Raw genomic sequence first — 19,801 nt, forward strand, 5'->3', positions numbered from 1 at the left:
GTAGTCTACCGGGTGTCTCTCCCCAACTTCACTACAATCTCCGAAGCTCTACTCTACTGAGCTCAACCTTACAATGGGGTGCAGCAGGGCATTCCTGGCACCATAACCACTACAACCAGCACTTGTGTAGCTGTAGGGTTTAGAGAAAATACATGTGTGATTGGTTACCTACATTTCAAGGGATTTGGTTCCCTGAATCTCCTGTAAAAGAAACACCTGTCTATTTATGGTGATCTAGTGGAGGTGGGAGGTTCCCATGGCGTCTACTCGTGATGGTACCAAATACCTCCACATTCTCAATCTCTAATGTGATGTATTGGACAATGCCTGCATCACATCCAGGTCCACCTCCCTGCATACACCTATTTACTTAGTCACCTACACCTACCTCATACACACATTGCACACAACTTATATATGCAGTAATATGCACACATTCGTAAGAAATCCACACCTTTTGGCTGGTTTAGGGTGTTGAGAATAGGAGATTTGTTCCAACACCTGTGGAGTTATCACTGTTAGTCATCAATACTTGTGACCACAGATTCCCTAGATTTTAAAGAACTATATTTTCCATGAATCCCTTTATTGTGAAAGAGGCAGACATGAAAAGGGAGGGGGACAAGATGTGGAAAGTGAGGAACAATTTAATTACATCTATACAGGGCACTGAAACGTCAATCACTTACATATAAGGGACCTTGGCTCACCTTTGTGTGTGGCTAAGGGAACAGAAATATCCCTACAGCCTTCACTACAGGCATTTAATTTAGCATTGTGCTCCCAATTTGTTTCCGGGTGGTGGGAGGGAGGGCAAGTTGATTTTTTTCCTGAATAAATACATTTTTAGAATTAAAAATAGTAAAATAGTAGAATAAATTAATCTGCAATGTATTTTTATATGGTTTCGTTATAAGGAACTAATAAAAAAAAAATTGGGTGTATCCGCAATATTGGGTGTATCCTTCCTGTAATAAAGTAACAGTTGTAATCATGAAAAATCATTAAAAAAGAAAAGAGCTTTTGGAATGCAGGACAGGTTCACAGTGCCTGTGATAAATGTGGGCATTTTGCAAAGTTTAGGTTTCACTATAGAGCAATCTAGAATTACACACCCTTGGAAGGCGAGAGATTGTTATTAATATAATTACTATTAGTCACTCTTTCTTTTAAATGGACACACCAAAAGGAATGTAATTCTCAATTATTAATGTGATGTAGATAATGGTTTAAAAACTAACAGCAATTGTAAACAGAATGAAGAAAAAATAATAATATTAAAGAAATCTTTGACATTATGATTTGCAGTTTACAAGGTCTGCAATCCCGGCTCCTGCCTCTGTATTAGGTTGGAGAACCGAATATGTTCTATAAACAACTAGACAACAATATTTTGAGCATCTATAGTTCAGAACAAAAACATATATGAATGAACACACTGTATAGCTTAATTAACGGAGCTAGTCGCTGATGTAGCATAAGCTTTATCAATGCATAGCTATTTACAAAACCTTTACCTTTAATAAATCGTCAATATAAAGGTTAAATAGTTTATACATGTTTCCAAAACCCCAAGATGTTATTTTCCCTTAATACATGTTTCAACATTTTGTATTGTTTGTTTTACATGCTATTTTTAGACTAGGCTTAGTGCTAATGTTTGACTTAGGGTAGTATAAGCGTAACAAGATTAATCTAAGCACCATAGCGACTTTAGTGTGCTGTATCTATTATGGTGCAGAGAGTACCATGCACCGTGCTACTATAAGATGTCAAACCATTTTAACATGGTTTGACAACTTGCCTGGGTCCCGAGGGGCACCCATGTTGCAGCTGCTGCATCCGGTCTTCTCCAGCAAGGAGGGACCAATATAAGACCTGGTAGAAAACTGGATGCAGTAGATGTATCACAGGTGCCTGGTAGAACCCAGGTAAGTTGTACAAGGGCACACCTGGTACCAAAACCACTAAATCAGGCTGTAGTGGTTATGGTGCTTGTAGTGTTACTTTAAGACTGAGTATTATGCTAGTGTAGGTAATGACAGAGTAGAGGTAGTGTGATGCAGTGTAGTGTAGGGATGAATGTGGTGAAAGTGCAGGTCAGGGGTATCCAAAAGGTAGATTCCCAGATGAACTCTTCAATTCTCTGCATGTCTTTAGTATACATTTAGATTGGCAAAGCATTGTGGTAGCTGTACTTTTAAAATGTAAAGATCTACCTTATGGGCACCCCTGGTGTAGGTTTTAAAAGGAGGGCTTTACTGTTAGGTAAGCAAAAGGATCACATTGCTGCTGTGTAGGAGTTGCAGTCCCAAACACAGCTATTTCAGCTGTTCAGGAGTGTGACTCTCACTTATCTTGGGCAGCGGAGAGATTTGGATCCGTGCATTTTTTCACACCTTCATTACAGGAGATAACTGCACCAATGAAGTCAATACCCTTGAGTTACTTGTGGCTACTGTCTAAATGAAAATATGAATGTAGACATTGAAAAATAACAAGACATTCTAGTAATCACAATTGCAGTAAAAACAACTCCAGAGTTTTTACTAGAATTATTCAAAATTAAGATGAAGAAAACAGTGAAACAGTTAAAGACCCACGAAGAGGAGCTAAAAAAAAAAAAAAAAAGAGGGATGGTTTAAGAGGTTAGTCATGAACACTCCGGATCTTACAGTTGAGAAGCATAAATTGTCAGATGTTCCACTCGGTTACCACCCAAAGCCCATTCATACTAAGTCTGAAATCTTCATATACTTACAGTGCTATCAGTGAGCAATGTTAAACAAAATGATCTAGACATAACTAATATGTAGATATTTAGGGCAAACTAATAAAAGCACAACTGTTACTACCTTTTTTTGTAGGCAAATAAGGGCTGTAGAATAATTGACAATATAATCATGTAGACGTAAAAATGTATGGAGGCATAAACCCAATTGTTGCTGATTCTTGAATTAATATAAGCTAATTTATTTCATTGTATGTACAGGAAGAAAAACTTATTTGTTAAAGCTATTCATAGAACATAACAAATGTACAATTGAGGTTTTGTTAATTGATATTCATTAGAGATCATAGAACTTTGTTAAGGCTTATTGTCAAAACATTTTTCAGTGTTCCTAGGTTGCCAATAAAAGAGAATATTATAAATAGACACAATGAGTGCTGGATATTCACTGAAACTCTAAATTGGCTATGGATTGTTTAACATCTAGATGAGAGTGCAGTCACATATATGTATGCAAAGAACGCTAGCTTTTTCTTGGAAATGTATGCATTTGTGTAGGCAGATGGAAACAATTGACACTTTGCCTGATGGAAAAATAAATCTCATCAAAATGATTTATAAAGCAATAGTCAAAACACCTTTATTTCATCATTTTGCACATTGTAATCAGTCTGTTCTGTATACATTAAAAAAATACAATAGAAATGTAACATCTAAAAATAAAGACTGAAAATAAAATTCTAATTATTTATTATTTCTGTCTCAAGGCTTGTGTGCAATTATCTCCTAAAAATCAGATTGCTGTGAATCAATAAGGACTATATGCTTCCAATATTTCTACATAGAAGTATATCACTTTAATGCTTTATTATGTTTTTAAATATGGGAGGAAATTGTCAACCCGAATGCAGTACACAATTCTGTTATGGAAGACTTAAACTATTTGACAAATTGACAGTTTAAAATTTTATTAAGACACGGAGGCTCCTATTATGCTGCACTCTTTCTTTATTTCCCTCAGCAGCAAAGAAAACTTTAACAATGATATGAACACAGGAAACAGTCCTTAACACATATCTTCCCTGACAACCAATCAGCCAATCAGGTTCCACTCTCCAGCATAATAGGCGGTATTCCCATGACAATTTCCTCTTTCTTTGCTGCTCCCTCAGTTAAGTACACTGATCCCATAGTTCTTAACTCTGGGATTATTATTATTATCATTACTATTATTATTACTTTTATTATTACTAGCATTATTCTATTATTATTACTATCGTTGTTACTATTATTATTATTCCAATTTGTATTATTATTGCTAATATTATTGCTATCTTATTATTTACAATTATTATTATTTTACTGGTTGTTTCTTTCATTCACATTGTCTTATATTCTGTTCTTTGTCTGATTGGACTCCCTCCTGTTTCTGGGGCACCGGGAGGACACTCCATTATTCTTATCCCTCTAAATGTTTTACTGGCATTTGTCTTGCCTCGCGGCACTTTCGCACCATTTTTTCATCTAATGTAACGGTCTACCTGCTCCTAGATTGGAGCAATAGTACAGTTCGTGTAATCTGCCGTTCGGCAGTTTCCTATCATTCACCAGTTTTCCCTTTGTATGTGGCGTGCGTTCGCATACTTTTTCACGTTCGCATGTTTTTTAGACGAACTGTGCATTCATTCGCACAGTTCGTCTCTTTTGCCGTTCACGCCTTTTTTACAGTTCATGAGTTTATCAGTATTTTACTGTTTTCATACGAACGGGCTGTTCGCAAAATTTTGCACTGTTTTCTCCTAGAAGCTTGCCCCTTCCTGTTTCCCCTTGTTGGGGTTTAGTGTCTTGGCGAATGGACGGCTTTCTATCTCTCTCTGTGCTTCTGTAAGTGATTTGTTTCCTTTGCAGGATATTTTTTCCCATAGGTATTCTTTATTTTACTAGCAAGTTACAATAGTTCAATCCACAAAAATAATGCAGTCTGACAAGGACCAAACGGTGGCTTTTAGGTTACATGTGACACCTCAGATTTCCCAGGGTAACCCGGGAGAAGCGACTGAGTGCCATGATCTATCCGCTACTGCGGACATGCAGGCGCTATTCGACACCTCAGTTTCTGGGGCACCGGGAGACACCCCTTGTGGACATTTCTTTTATTTATATGTGTTTATTTTACTTTTTACTGTAATATACTGCTGCTCCTTATCCCTACTGTGGTGATTTTGAAAGAAAACATCCATCCAGGAGGGCACATTAACTTGGAGATACGCTGTTTTTATACTTCTTAAGTGTAAGTGCGACCAATAAATTTGTTATACATTATTTTATACGTACTTCACTATATTTGATCTTTTTATTTCATATATCTGGTTGGAAGAATTTACATCTCATCTCATACTCATCTAATACCCCGGAGTGGGTGAAAGGCCTGATTATCTCATTCGTTTGTGAGTGCATTCATATCACATTTATTTCACATCCTTACTACATACTATTTTACGCTATGTTAGCTATTTGATTTATTCACACAGAGCATATGTCTGGAGAATTCACCTAAATACAGGTCATTCTATTATATATTATATCTATACGTATTCTGGGTGATTTCCACTTTTTTTGTATATGTATATCCCAGGCTATGGCTTCCGCTATGGGCGCTGTGTCGACGTCTCTGTCACACAGTATTACACAGGCCATCTTGCAGGCCCATGAATCTGCACGGCAGCCTGACACGTCAACTGCATCTAATGTACCAAAGGTCCCCCAAGGTTGCAAAGCTACAGCTAAGAACAAACATTCCTCAAAAATTGCTTTAAGTGACAGCCTCACTCCTGTCTCAGATGGCGCGCAACCACCACCGTGCAAAAGAGCCACTAGCCGGGCAAAGTTGACTAGACTGTGGAAGCGGGCGAGAGCCCGACTAGAGTGGTCTGAGTCAGAGCTCACTGACATTGAGGAGGAAATTAATGAGTCCAATAAGGACGATTTAGAGAGTCAGTCCGAATCAGACTCCGACAGTGCAATGGATGAGTATTCCACCTCCTCCTTCGGCAACTTCCCTGTGACACTGTCAGGGGCCCAGGTAAGTCTGTCGGGGTCTAGTTACGACTCCAGGATTTTAGATTCTAGGGGGGTACCTCTGTTCGAGACCTGAGGAACTCAGACACCAGCGTTCAGCGGAATAGCGTCCCTCGGAACATGTGGCAAAATACATCGCCTCTAGAGTACGTAAGCCCCTAGACAATGCTACCAGAAATAAATTGAGGGCAGAATGCCTCCATCCCACGGTCCCAGATGACACGTGCAAAACGCCCATCGTAGACCCCAAAATTGCCCAATTCCTTTGGAAAACCAGGTGGAAACCGAGGAATGGCCTCGACTTGAGTAATTTACAAGATAAGGCTTTGGATATACTGGGCACCGCGGCAAAAACATTTGAGGTGGTTGAAGATGACCGAGACCTGGACAGGGATGTCATCCGCGGATGGATCCAAAGGATCATTTGCCTAGTAGGGAACATAAATTCGTCATTGGCTACAGAACACAGCAAATCTATCCTGCTCAAAATCAAGCCTAAGCTAGTTAATCTAGCAAGTAATGAGCCAGGTACCCAGGCTAAAGGGCTTTTATTTGGTGATTCCTTTGTAAATGAATTAGGGTATTTTGTACATACTTTTACGACCCTAGATAAGGCGCAGAATAACATGCGCAAGATATTCCACCAAAAGGTTTTTGCCTGGGCCGGAAGAGGAAGGAGCCGTCTGTCCGGCCGTATTCAGAGAGGTTCCTATACCGGAAGAGCTGGATTCCAAGAACAGATGGCCACACCAGCTTTCTTCCTCCAAAGGGGCAGACCCTGGGTCGCTAGTGGCATCCAAAGAGCTCCTTCTGGAAGAAGACCTTATGGTAAGTGTCTACTATTCCCCTTCTTCCCTTCAGGTTGTGGGGGGCAGACTCAGACATTTTTTCTCATGTGTGGTCACATCTGACATCAGATGCTTGGGTCCTGCAAGCTGTAACAGGGTACTGCATCGATTTTGTATCACACCCGACTTAACTCTCCCTACCCAGGGAGATTGTTTTTTCCCAACACGATGCTATCCTTGTATCCAAGGAAATTCACAATCTGATGCACAAACAAGCCATCACAGAGATCCCATTCAATACTCCGGGGTACGTCAGCAACCTCTTCCTGGTACCCAAGAAAGGCGGAGGAATGAGGTCAGTCATATATTTGAAACAGTTGAACGCCTACATGGCCTATCACCACTTCAAAATGTATGACATACTTTACCTGCGTGACCTCCTACAACCCAAAGATTGGATGGTCAAGTTAGACCTACAGGATGAATACCTCATTATACCCATATCAGACAGATGCCAAGATTTTCTCCAATTCACGTGGGAAGGAAGGAAATGGAGGTTCACATGCCTCCCATTCGGACTGTCATCAGCCCCATGGTGTTTCACAAAGGTTATGAAACCCATGATTACCCTACTTTTGAGTCGAGGAGTTCGGCTTATCATCTACCTGGACGATATCCTCTTTCTAGCCCAGTCTACCGGCCTTTTCCACACACATCTCGCATGGACTCTGACACTGTTGCAAAACGTAGGTTTCCTTATAAACTGGGAAAAATCTATCCTGACACCGGCTCGGAACATCGAATTTCTAGGACTGGTGATCGACTCCACTTCGCAGACATTACACCTCCCAAAGTCAAAATTACTGAACATCAAAAAAGAAATCAGACGCACATTTTCCGTTCCCCAATTCTCTCTCAAACACCTGGCACGACTCATCGGACTCCTGGCGGCTTCCATCCAGGTCATATTCCCAGGTCCGCTCCATTATCGGGCTCTACAACGACTTCAAGCCTCTCACCTCAGAGGCGGTGCATCATACGGGGATATGGTAACGCTAGACGAAGAAGCGAAAGACGAACTTCGCTGGTGGCTCCTCCACAATAGGCGCGCTATTTTCGGAACAACCTAAGATCTGACCATAGAATCAGATGCGAGCTTACACGGCTGGGGTGCGCGTTGTGGAGATACCTCCACGGGAGGCAGATGGTTGGATCTCGAAACGACACTGCATATCAACTGCTTAGAACTTTTAGCTGGGTCCTTTGCAGTACGCAGCTTATCCCCAAATCATTCGCATTGCACGATTTTATTGAAGATGGACAACGTGTCTGCAGTCAGATACATCAACCATCTGGGAGGCACGAAATCCAAAGTGTTAGCAAACATGGCACGAGACTTCTGGCAAATCTGCCTTATGCACAATATCTCGGTGACATATTCCCGGACTTTCAAACACCACTGCGGATTGGTACACCAGACTTCAGCGACTGGTGTCTGCACCCAATGACATTCAAGAACATCACAGATATCTGGGGCCTCTGGGAGTAGACCCCTTTGCCTCCCGGTTGAACGCTCAACTCCCTCGGTTCTACAGTTGGAGACCAGGTCCTTCAGCTCTCGCAACAAACGCCTTCCTCCAGGATTGGACCACGGAGAAGAATTACACATTCCCTCCGTTTGCAATGATCCCCCGTTGCCTTCTACATTTACAGTGCCAAAAGGGCACGTTGGTCATCGTGACTCCCCTATGGCTGTCCCAACCATGGTTCCCTCACCTTCTGGAAATGTCAATAGACTTCCCATGCCTTCTCCCATCGTACGATTCTCTTCTTCAGGACCCGGATGGACAACCTCATCCCTTAATTCTCCAAGGCCTTCTCAGGCTTATGGCGTGGCTGATTTCAGGGGACCTTGGTCAATCGAAGGCGTTCCGCAAGCAACTCTCTGGGCACCCGACACGCTTATAAATCTGCTTGGAATGCATGGAATAGTTGGTGCGTGGGAAGAAATCTGGATCCCTTATTGGCTCCTTTGACACCCATGCTACCGTTTCTGACCTCACTTTTTGAAGCAGGAAAAGCCTACCGCACAGTTAACCTGTACCGTTCGGCGCTTTCCGCTGGACATCAAGGCATCGACGGGACCCCTGTTGGATGTTACCCCTTTGTCTGCCGCTTACTACGTGGCATACAATTTTCCTGTCCACCGCTCCATCGTTACTCTACACTCAGGGATGTTTCCATTGTCCTCCGCTTTCTAATGTCATGGCCGGACAACTCTTCATTATCACTCAAACAACTGTCAGCAAAATTAGTCATGCTCTTCTGCCTTATTTCATGCAAAAGAGTCTCGGATGTACGAGCTTTGGATACAGACGCTCGATCCTTTATACCAGAAGGTGTTCTTTTTGATATCTTTAGAAGGACCAAAACATCTTCTAAGTCAGTACTGTACCCAGCCTTTCCACAGAAGCCTCTATTGTGTCCAGTGGCATGCTTACGGGAGTATAAAATCCATACAGCCCGCTCCGCAATCCCATGAGACTGCAATTATTTATCTCTGTCCGCAAACCACATCTTCCAATATCATCACCCATGACTTTGGCAGGCATAGATACTTCCGTGTTCTCTCCACATTCTGTTTGTGGAGCCATGGCCTCAAAAGCCTCCGCGGTAGGATGTCGCTTGGAGGATATCTTAAGAGCTGCCGATTGGTCTTCGGAATCCACTTTCCGTTACTTCTACTTCAAACCGATCGAACACTTTGCTGGAACAATTATAGCACAGCTTTAAACCAGCATAATAGGAGCCTCCGTGTCTTAATACAATTACCAGATTTTACTATTTACATGATATAAAGTCATGATTTTATTAACGACACGGAGGCGAGTATTATCCCTCCCCTGGATGGTGGTTCACCTGGGTAAGTTAGTACGGTAAGTTTACTTGATTCAGATTTCTCACTGGTAATGTGATGGGTTTGTATTCACCTCGTACAGATTGACTTAATATTTGTTACAGTGGATATTGCCTCATAAAGTATAACACAGTATTTATGCAAACAACCATTTTTTTATTTTTTTGTCAATCTTTCTTTTATTAAGGCATGAAGAATGGGGTACAGAAGAAAAATTGGGGGAAACATTCAAGAGATTTACAGCATAGGGTTGTTACGTCAATCAGAGAGTAGATAATGTTTCCAGGATTGCGATGCCTCATTTTTTAAATTTTTGTTGTTAAACTTTAGCTTGAAAATACAGGCTATGGACCATAAGATCCGATTGGTAAGTCGCAGAATTATTATAACCAGACATCTGGAGAAACACGGTTAGACAGTATACGCTCAAATCAGGATTAACAGAACAAGCTTATCTTAAGTGGTACAAATTAAAGTAAAGATGTCAGGGTGATGATCAATATAGATGATATACACGGCCTAAGAGCGCAGAATCTTGGCAGTAACAGGCTAATAATTCGTCTAGTAAAACATGGGTAAGAACACGCTGGGAATTTGCGCCAGGCTTAATAACAAGAAAATCTTAATCATCATGAGGATAATTATCCGAGCCCAAGAGTGTTATAGAGTAAGAGACAGCAGGGTGGCATGCATAGTGGTAACGAGAACGGCAAAACTATATGCACTTATAATATCGTAAATTGTAAGCTTTTTAGTGTAACTGATGCGAGGAGACACAGTGAAATCAGCATGCTAGCACAATTATAAAGAAATGCTAACATTGTATACTCTCAATCCTACCTAGAGGTCTGATGATAGAACTATGCTAGTTTACACCATGCTCTCAATTCTAACAAGCGATTAGGCCCAAGTTTACCCTGCTTAACCAGAGAGTGTTTAACACGGTTCCCTGTAGGCAAGGCAGTCAGTCAGCGACCTACTGTCATTATTTGGACATGAATTCAACGCAAAGCAGGTTTTAAATAGAAAATTAAAATATAACATGAAGTGGCATCAGTTCAGATTCATCTGAGGTGTGCGTGTTAGGTAAAACCTGGTCAGCAGTGACAGCAGGGGAAAGTCCAGGTTTGAGTATGAGCTGTATTAAGGGTGCTAGGTGGTCGGTTGATCATGTGTAGTGTCATGTCAGTCCGCCATCTTGTCGTGAGTGACCCCTTTTACCCTATACCTGAGGTCGGCAGGCCTCTGGCATAGGTCTGCAAGCAGTCCGAGGCTTCCTGTGTGGGGGCTATCTCCTGCGTCGCTACTGTGTGGTTTCGGCTGTGAGCAGTCGCTTGGGCTGGGTGTTCAGCTTGGCCGTGTGCGGTGAGGTTTCGCTGGGGCTGGGTAGTAGTTCGTTCCGGGGCTTTCACCGGCAAGTGTGGGCGCTTGAGAGGGGGAGCGTCGGCGTCTGGGGGGCGATCTGTTGCCTCTCGTTGCTTTGTTCTCCGCCTTCGTCCCCTTCTGACGGTTTCCCTGGGGGCCCGTTGTGGGCATTTACTCAGTAGCCGCCGGGTAGCTGGTCGGACCCATGCTGCCATTGCTTGGACCGCTTGTCGAAAAGGCCGAACCTTACGATGGAGTTGTGACCATAAATAGCAGCAGAGCTGGTCAAAGAACTCCTGGATGTGTTTAGGTGGAGTGGCAAGGGCTTTGTTGGTACCTCTGTTCGCCATTTTTCTCCCTTTTGCTGAGTGTCTGTCGTTGCTGTAATGGGGCTGTATCAGGCCACATGTGGTGATGCTGGGATCGTCCGCCATCTTGGGCGCCGCCGTTTCCCTCCTGCTTGAAAGTTTAGTGGCTTCTGCCGCTATGTCTCTGCTTGTCGTTGCTCGTGCTGGTGGGGACCGGGATATCCCCCACCGGTCCAGAGGGGGGGGGGAAGCGGTGTGTCCCCTCCTCAGCCTGAGACCCGGGAGAGCGGCCGTCTCTCCACGGCTCCCACCCGTGCAGGCCGCGGGTCGAGAAGTGAGTTTTTCCGCGGCAGAGAGACCCGAATCGGGTATCTCCAGTTTCAGCATTCCCTCCTGTATGCGAGGGTGTTTGTCCGCTGTCTGCACGATCCGGTGGCCGGGCATTATGCCCAGGATCAAGGCGTCGGATGCAGGAGCTCCCGCCATGTGCGTCCGGCTTGCTCGGCTGGTAAGCTCCGCCCCCCAAACAACCATTTTTATACTTCGATATTACCATATTCTACTCTCTTTTACAGCCTAAATTGAAAGTTCATCCATCGATGACTTCTTTCGTTGTTTGGATTCCTTCTTTCGTTTGGATGGCGGTACAAATTCGGGATCGCAAGAAAGAACAAATTGTCATGGGAATACCGCCTATTATGCTGGAGAGTGGAACCTGATTGACTGATTGGTTGCCAGGGAAGATGTGTGTTAAGGACTGTTTCCTGTGTTCATATCATTGTTAAAGTTTTCTTTGCTGCTGAGGGAAATAAAGAAAGAGTGCAGCATAATACTCGCCTCCGTGTCGTTAATAAAATCATGACTTTATGTCATATAAACAATAAAATCTGGTAATTTTGTTGTCAACTTAAATGGACACCAGAAGAACTACAACGTAATGTAGTTTTTCTGGTGTGTATAGTATGTCCCTGCAGGCTTCTTAATTTAAACACTGCCTTTTTAGAGAAAAGGCGGTGTTTATATTACTGCCTAAGAACACCTCTGATGGAAGTCAATCAGACAGCCGCTAGAGGTGCTTCCTGGGATAGTGCAGCACAATATGTAGCACTGACATTCCCCATAGAGATGCATTAATTCAATACAGCTCTATAAAGAGATCCCTTATAGCACCACAATGCTTCTCTATGGCAAAGCATTGGATTGGCTGAGATCATCAAGTTTGATTATATCAGCCAGGGAGGCAGAGTGGGGGTGGGGCCTAGTCCTCTTATTTAAAGGTTTATCAAATATCAAAGTATTTAAAGGAACACTAAAGGGTCAGGAACACAAAAATGTATTCCTGACCATATAGTGTTAAAACCACCATCTAGCCCCCTGATCCTCCCGTACCCCTCAAAATCAGGTAAAATCTTACCTTTTTTCCAGTCTGCTGCTGCTGGCTGTGCCCCTGATCTGCCTGCTGGCTGACATCATCAGAAGTGGTGTTCTGAGCCAATGACAATGCTTTCTTTCCCTTAGGATTGTCTGAGACTACCAAGGAGGCAGATCAGGGGCAAAACCAGCACAAACCAAACACAGCCCTGGCCAATCAGCATCTCCTCATAGAGATTTATTGATTAAATGTATCTATATGAGGAAAGTTCAGTGTTTCCATGCAGAGGGCGGAGACACTGAATGGCAGTGCGGCACAGTGTGCAGCATTGCCCCGGGAAGCACCTGTAGCAGCTAACTGCGGAGTGACCAGTGGAGGTATCCCTACGCTGTAATGTAAACACGTTTTTTCTCTGAAAACACAGTGTTTACTGCAAGGAGCCTAAAGGGAATAATTATATTTACCAGAACAAATACAATAAGCTTTAGTTGTTTTGGGGACTATAGTGTCCCTTTAATGCAAAATATAAATGGGGATATGAGATACAAATCAACCAAAATAGGTATCAGCATAAAACATGAGCAAAGCACAGCAGTTGTTATTTTCAATTAACCAGTGCCCAATGCAAATCAAATTAATTTTATCATATATTATTATGTTTTAAAGAAAAATCAATTATACTTTGTCCGTTATATAGTCGGCACAACTGACTTTCCTTTGTCTCTCTGAAGACCAGTTCCGCCTGGTGCCACCTGAGACTATTGGCTCATTATAAATCAAGTGAGTTGTAAAACTAAAAATCCCAGTCTTGCAGTAGGATATAAAATGATTTAATATAAAGATCTATATTTCACCATTTATTGTTATAATAATATACAATAAAATTTAAAAAATTATATATTATTTATAACTATACATTTTGTAAAGATACCTAGTTGATGCCGAAATGATACATTTCTTGTTCCTCGTTGTTAGTCATTTTTGGTGTTTCATTTTTGTTGTTTTACACTTGTATTTATTATTATGGTTGAGTCTTACTTTCATAACCAATCAGTCCACCTTATCACTGAGGTTTTAGCATTAAATGTTTTTTAATCATAAACACTTTAACAAGCATAACAGGCCTCACTCACCATGATTAACTCAATAGAGCCCTTGGGGCAAACTAATAGCTTATTAGAGAGTTCAGTATCCTTGATGGGTTTTCTTCCAGCCTAGCCTAACAAAATTTTATTAAAATATATGCAAATAGAATCATGACACATTGTAAAAGCTCTCCTGCTTTTCCGATTGTTCTATCTTGATATTTTTTCTGTGAACTGAGAAAGTGTTTTCAACTTATATACATTCTAAGGCACGCTTATTCCTCCTAATTTAACTTCTCATTTTCAAACCACTGTGTTTTGTGCCAGTGTACTCTAGTCTAATACCTGCTATTATGTCAGCTAGAAAATTGCACGCAAAACTATACAACCAGCGACATTTTTTTCTCGGTGTACTGCTTTTTATTAGACATGACGTGTTTAAGTATTATCTTAGAACCCATCAAATCTATTGCATTTAAAATCAATTTGTTCTGGAAGAACATAAAAGCCTCCATCTCTGCCTATAAAGGTCTTAAGCTTCATCTCTCTGGATACATTTTCTGCCAAGTAGTATGATGTTTTTACAAAATCTATAGGTTTTAATTTACAAGCAAGTTGTGTACACTAGACAAATACATTTCTTCTACAATCAGAAGTGCCATTAAACTCTCAAAGTCTAGCAAGAAAAAGTAATCAAAAAATACACATAATATGATGACATTATCACAAAACACTGAAAATACGTATACAGTGGGACCTTGGTTTACGAATTTAATGCGTTCTCCGGGACTTTTCTTATTGAGAAACATTTTTAAACCGAAACGCGGTTTCCGATAGGAATGTATTGAAAACCAATTAATCCGTTCTGGAGGTCAGAAAAAAGTCAAAATGAGCTGGCATGGAAACCAATCCACAATGCAGAACACACAATAAAAGGCATGCAAACGACGAAGCTCAGCTCACTACCTTTCCACAGCTTGAGAAATGCACCAAAAAGTCCCAAAACAACTGCAAACAATTTACAGAATGGCTCCAAAACTCGATGCAAAAGCCGCTCCAACACCTCTACACTCAACGCCACATGCTACCCACAGGCTCCAGCATGCAGGGGGCGGTGCTATAAACCTCCCAGGTGCAATGCATCCTGGGGAAAATTGCTTTGTACTGCGAAAAAAAATTGTAAACTGAGGCATTATTTTCAATGGATTTTCATTTGTAAACCGAAAATTATGTTAACCGAGGCGTTTGTAAACCGAGGTCCCACTGTAATTCAATAGCAGATTAAATGCTACTAAAAATAAAAATGACCCAATCCTCTCAACATTAAAGCCAATTTCAAGAACTGCAAATATGAAAAAATACTGAAGCAAATTATTATCAATGCAAAATGAAAAAAAAAAACAGCCAAATTGATTTCATTTTTTTAAAATTCTTTATTTTTATTATGCAAAAGGAGGTACAAACATATCTGCAATGCCACAATAGCGTTTATAGACTCTTCAAAACTGACAATCTGTGACATAATAGTAAAGCTGCACATTTTTTTTTAGTTAGAGTATTGCTGAGTAAGTCAGAAGATTAGTAAATACGAGTATCAATAGGAAAAGATGTAACACTGCACATTTGTAAATTGGTTGACAGACTGTAAGTATATCAGTGGGGAGAGCTCATAAGCATTTTCATAGTAGGGTATACACACTGACTACCTTAGAGGTTTTGTGACAAGATGTTAGTATGCTTAAGGGGCTAGAGGCTTGCTACTGACGAGTGGTGTGTTAGTACTTTATATTATGCTAGTCAATTTTAAACAGAGTGTCACAGTAACCTCCAACACATGCTAAACATTATGCTTATAACCACGTTAAATCGTGTTGCAAACATTAAGTGGTTTGCTTGGAACCTGAGACTGCGTGCATGGTTATTTATATTATATAAAAGACAGATGTATGCACAGGCGCTTTTATGAAATGCTAGCTTAGCTAAAATAAGTATTTAAATAAGGTGCCACCAGGCAGATTGTGGCATATTGGGTCATCATCTGCAATCATTAGGATAATAAAACAGAATTTTACTGTAACATTAGCTGTGACAATAACAGCAGAGATGTCCGTGTATCAGTAAGCACCGCCAGGGTATCATCTGTTGGGGCTGTCGGTGGCGAGTTCTCCGGTGTGCTCTCCAGATGCCTTCTGTTGTTTCTGGCATCGGGAGAGGTGTTGAGAGGCATCCTGTTCCCAGGCTTGGGGATAACTCCCGCAGGGCACCCAAGAGTCCCGCAGACCCGTTGTCGGTCAAAGTGTCCATGAATCGCCGCGGCCACAGTACCCGGTCGTGAGGTGAGTGAGATGCTCCACAGGCCACAGTGTCCAGGTGCGGGTAACGGTATGCTGGGGTTGGTGTGTGGGGATGACCTCACCGGATACTCCCTCAGTGTTGGTTCGTGGATTCGGTTATAGGAAGCGCTGGTAAGGCGTGCTCGGTTGGGGCAGGCACTGAGCCTGCTTATGGGGATTGCCGCTGCAGCGTTAGTGGGATGTAGAAATGCAGGTTGCCTTCTTCCATTCTTGCCCACATTTGTTTTACAGGGTTGATCATGGCTCTGGCTGTGTGATGTATAAGTTCTGTTACACGGTTGCCTAAGGGGCTCACCCTCAGCCCGCGAGTTAGTTGTGTCGCTGACTGTCATTTTGTTGGGGCCACATGGTAGCCATCAACTGTCAGCGTTGGATCGCCCAGGGGTGCCGCCGAGATGTTTGCTTGCCTGGTGGGGACTGGGATAACCCCCACTGGTTGAAAGGGGGGGGTGAACGGGGCCGGGAGGGCCACAGCTGCGTTGCAGTTCTCATTAGCCGGGACGGAAAGCGAGACAGCGGCCGTCCGCTCCACCCCCTCCCGGGTAGGCCCCAGAGTATCTCATCAGGACCCAGAACCACCCGATATCAGGTGCTCTAGCTGCACCGGGACACTCCAGGACCATGTACCACGAACTTCCAGGGTGCTCCAGGCTGAGTAAGGTGGATTTTCCCCCCAATATTAGCTGGATTCCTCAGGAGCCATAGTGACTTGCAGGATGCTAGCATTGCCGCCCGGCCCTGCCCCTTGATTTCATTTTTTAATTCAAATATTTTATTAGCATGTTTTCACAAACAAAAAAAATAATACATGTAAAGATGTAGATAGAAATAAAGCAAATGTTCCGTATATTTTATTGTGTTTTTCAATTTCAGTAGTGGTTCTATACAAAATGTTCATGGTACGAAAAATATACTTAAAGTGATGCTCTAAGCATAAAAAACCTTTAGCTTAATGAAGCAGTTTTGGTGTATAGATCATGTCTCTGCAGTCTCGTTACTCAATGCTCTGCCATTTTGGAATCACATCTTCCCCGTTTGTGACTCACACAGCTTCCATAAAAAAAAAACCTTTCATTTGCAATCAGATCTTACACCTTAGTGTGTTTACTTTAGAGGTTCATATCTCCTGCAATACAATATCAAGGTTCGCATTCAACATTAGACAGTTACACAAAGCATGCAAGGGACACCACTTTAATAATAAGATTGCATTCAGGGTAACAAAGTCCCATCTGTTTCAAACCTTAAAGTGTATGGTTGGGTTTCGTCAGGAATCCTGGAGGAGTGTCTATGTTCACTGCAGACTGTCTAGCGCTTGGTATAACAGACTCAATTTAACAGAGAGCAGGGATGTTGGAGAGCAGCCAGAGTTGGTACAATCCAGCTAAATACCCGATCGTCAGGGTGGTGTCAGATTTAGCAGTATGAAATCCAAAGTGCAGTGCTTACAGCGTTAGACAAAAAAAACAATAAAGAAATAAAGTCCAAGGCAATCAAATCTGACAGGGGCAAGGCAAAAATAAGGTCAGGCAGTCCAGAGGTCAAATATCCAGACAGCAAAAGTTCAGAAGAAAAGGGGAAAGCCAAAGGTCAGGTATTCCAGGAGAGCAGAAATCACATGGGTAGTTTTGCAGGGAAGTAGCACAGAACTGAGCAATGACAGCTCAGTTGTTCACAGTTTGAATAGGGAGCCAAACTAAAGACAGATCTATTCTGACATGCCTCCATAACACCTAATGGTGCATGGGGCTGTCAGTCATCAGAGTTGCCATGGGAAGTAATGTTTTAATTAATTCCAGCCACACACACAGGGCTGTCCTGCAGCATGGAATGATCGTGCACATCTCCAAAGTGTCTATCGTTGACTGGGAGATGTGATGCGATCAGAGTTCGGAGGTTGCAGCCTGCCCCTAGCATTTGCGCATTTGTGCATGCACGCATTCAGGCAGCTGCCAGAGCAGCAAGAGAACGGAGGTCAAGTCTTCACACTCAGGCTAATCGGGGTCGACAAGTACCCCTAGTAAAACCCACCAATAGTGCCCACCCCACTCCCGATCTCCTATGGTGGCAGTCTGTTCGTCCAATCAGTCCCCAGCCTTACAATGCGGAGTATTTAACTAATGTCTTATTAAACATTACTGAGTTTCAATTGCTCCATGTTAGGGAAGCAAACGCCAGTAGCCCAAAAGATTGTTCGTTAGTGATAAAGAAAGCAGGAGCCAGTATTTAGGAGAATAGCACTAAAGAGAAGAGTGAGAGAAGGTGAAGAAAAGAGTGTGAAAGGAGATGGAAACAAAGGGGGAAAGGGAGAGGTGGGTTCAAAACTGGGAAGAATAGGTGTTGCGCTCTTCTGGGACCTAGGCCTCTAAACTGTAGACTCTTTTTCAGGATTTGTGTAGGAAGAAGTGTGGCTAGGGGAGCCAGCTGGGGTGTTCCTAAAGTTGCATAAATATCGTGGTGTTACTCCTAACCAGCAGTGAATTGAGCAGGGGCATGATCTATTCACCAAAACCACTTAAATAAGCTAAAATTGTTTTGGTGATTAGAGTGTTTTTTTACATACTCTTATGAGCTGGCCAGCATGGAAGCTTATGAGCTTCTATCTCTGTCATCAGTAGTAGAGGCATAGAGTGGCACTCAGCAGGTAAGAAGTTAAACCATTCTAAAATGGTTTGACTACTTGTAATGGGGGGTTGTCATGGCACTCCTCACACCATAACAACTACAGCAAGCTTTACTAATCTTTTACCTATCTTTCAAACATTTTTTTTTACTTTGCAAAATCAGTAAACCAAGAAAACTCTTTTGTTTTAAGTAACAAAATGTTAAACTCTAAAGTGCAATAAATGTCAAAATTAATATAGTTAAGTAAATCTGTCTGCAGTGTTTAAACTCCAAATGTGGTATGAAGTAACATTGCCAATAACGTTTAACGCTCTAATGTCAATCTTTAAAGCATAACATAATCATTCCGAATATATTTTACAGATTTTTTTTAAATCAGTCAATATGTACTGGTGAGTGATTTATCCATACCAAGCTGAAATGACAGGTTTTATGATGTTGAAGACAGGAGAGATTTTTTCTTTTTAAGATGCGGATCTACCTTCAAGATGAGATAATGGTTTCTTATATACCATCACAATTTGTGCCTTTGACTAGAAATCAAATTGGTCATATATTCAAATCAAAAGAATACATGTTGTTTAACTCCCAATCTTCCAGGACCCTGGTTAGGTTAAATCTTATACTGTCTTGACAAAATATTGATATTTGACAAAAAAAGTTAAATAAAAACATAGTTAGGGTAAAATGCAAAATGATGTATTTTTTAACCAAAAATAAATTAGACTTTTCGTCAGCATAAACCTATGTCTGATCTCGAACCTGAATATATAAAATGACAACAATGCATCTGTGAAAAAACAGGCTAAATTAGAGGCTCTCGCTTCAGAAGGTGATTTTGGTCAAACCGCACACAGCCCCTGGTGTATCCATAAAATTAAATAACTTGACTCATATTTTAGCAACAATAATGAAAACAGATTGCTCACAAATGTTGCATTGGGTCTCATGTTACAGAGATAACAATTTCTGGCTGATGTAACAGACATTCACAGTACTAATAAAACAGCCTAAAGCAACAGCTTTACTGCAATCCAGTGATCTTAAATTATGTAGCGTTTTCATTCAATATTGAAGTGACAGTCTGGGAAAAATGCTAATAACATGATTGTTACATTGAATGCCATTGAAAGACTGGACTCACAACAATCACAAAGATTGGCGAATCTGTACACTGC

The sequence above is a fragment of the Pelobates fuscus genome, chromosome 8, assembly GCF_036172605.1.
Source record: "Pelobates fuscus isolate aPelFus1 chromosome 8, aPelFus1.pri, whole genome shotgun sequence".
Taxonomy (NCBI): domain Eukaryota; kingdom Metazoa; phylum Chordata; class Amphibia; order Anura; family Pelobatidae; genus Pelobates; species Pelobates fuscus.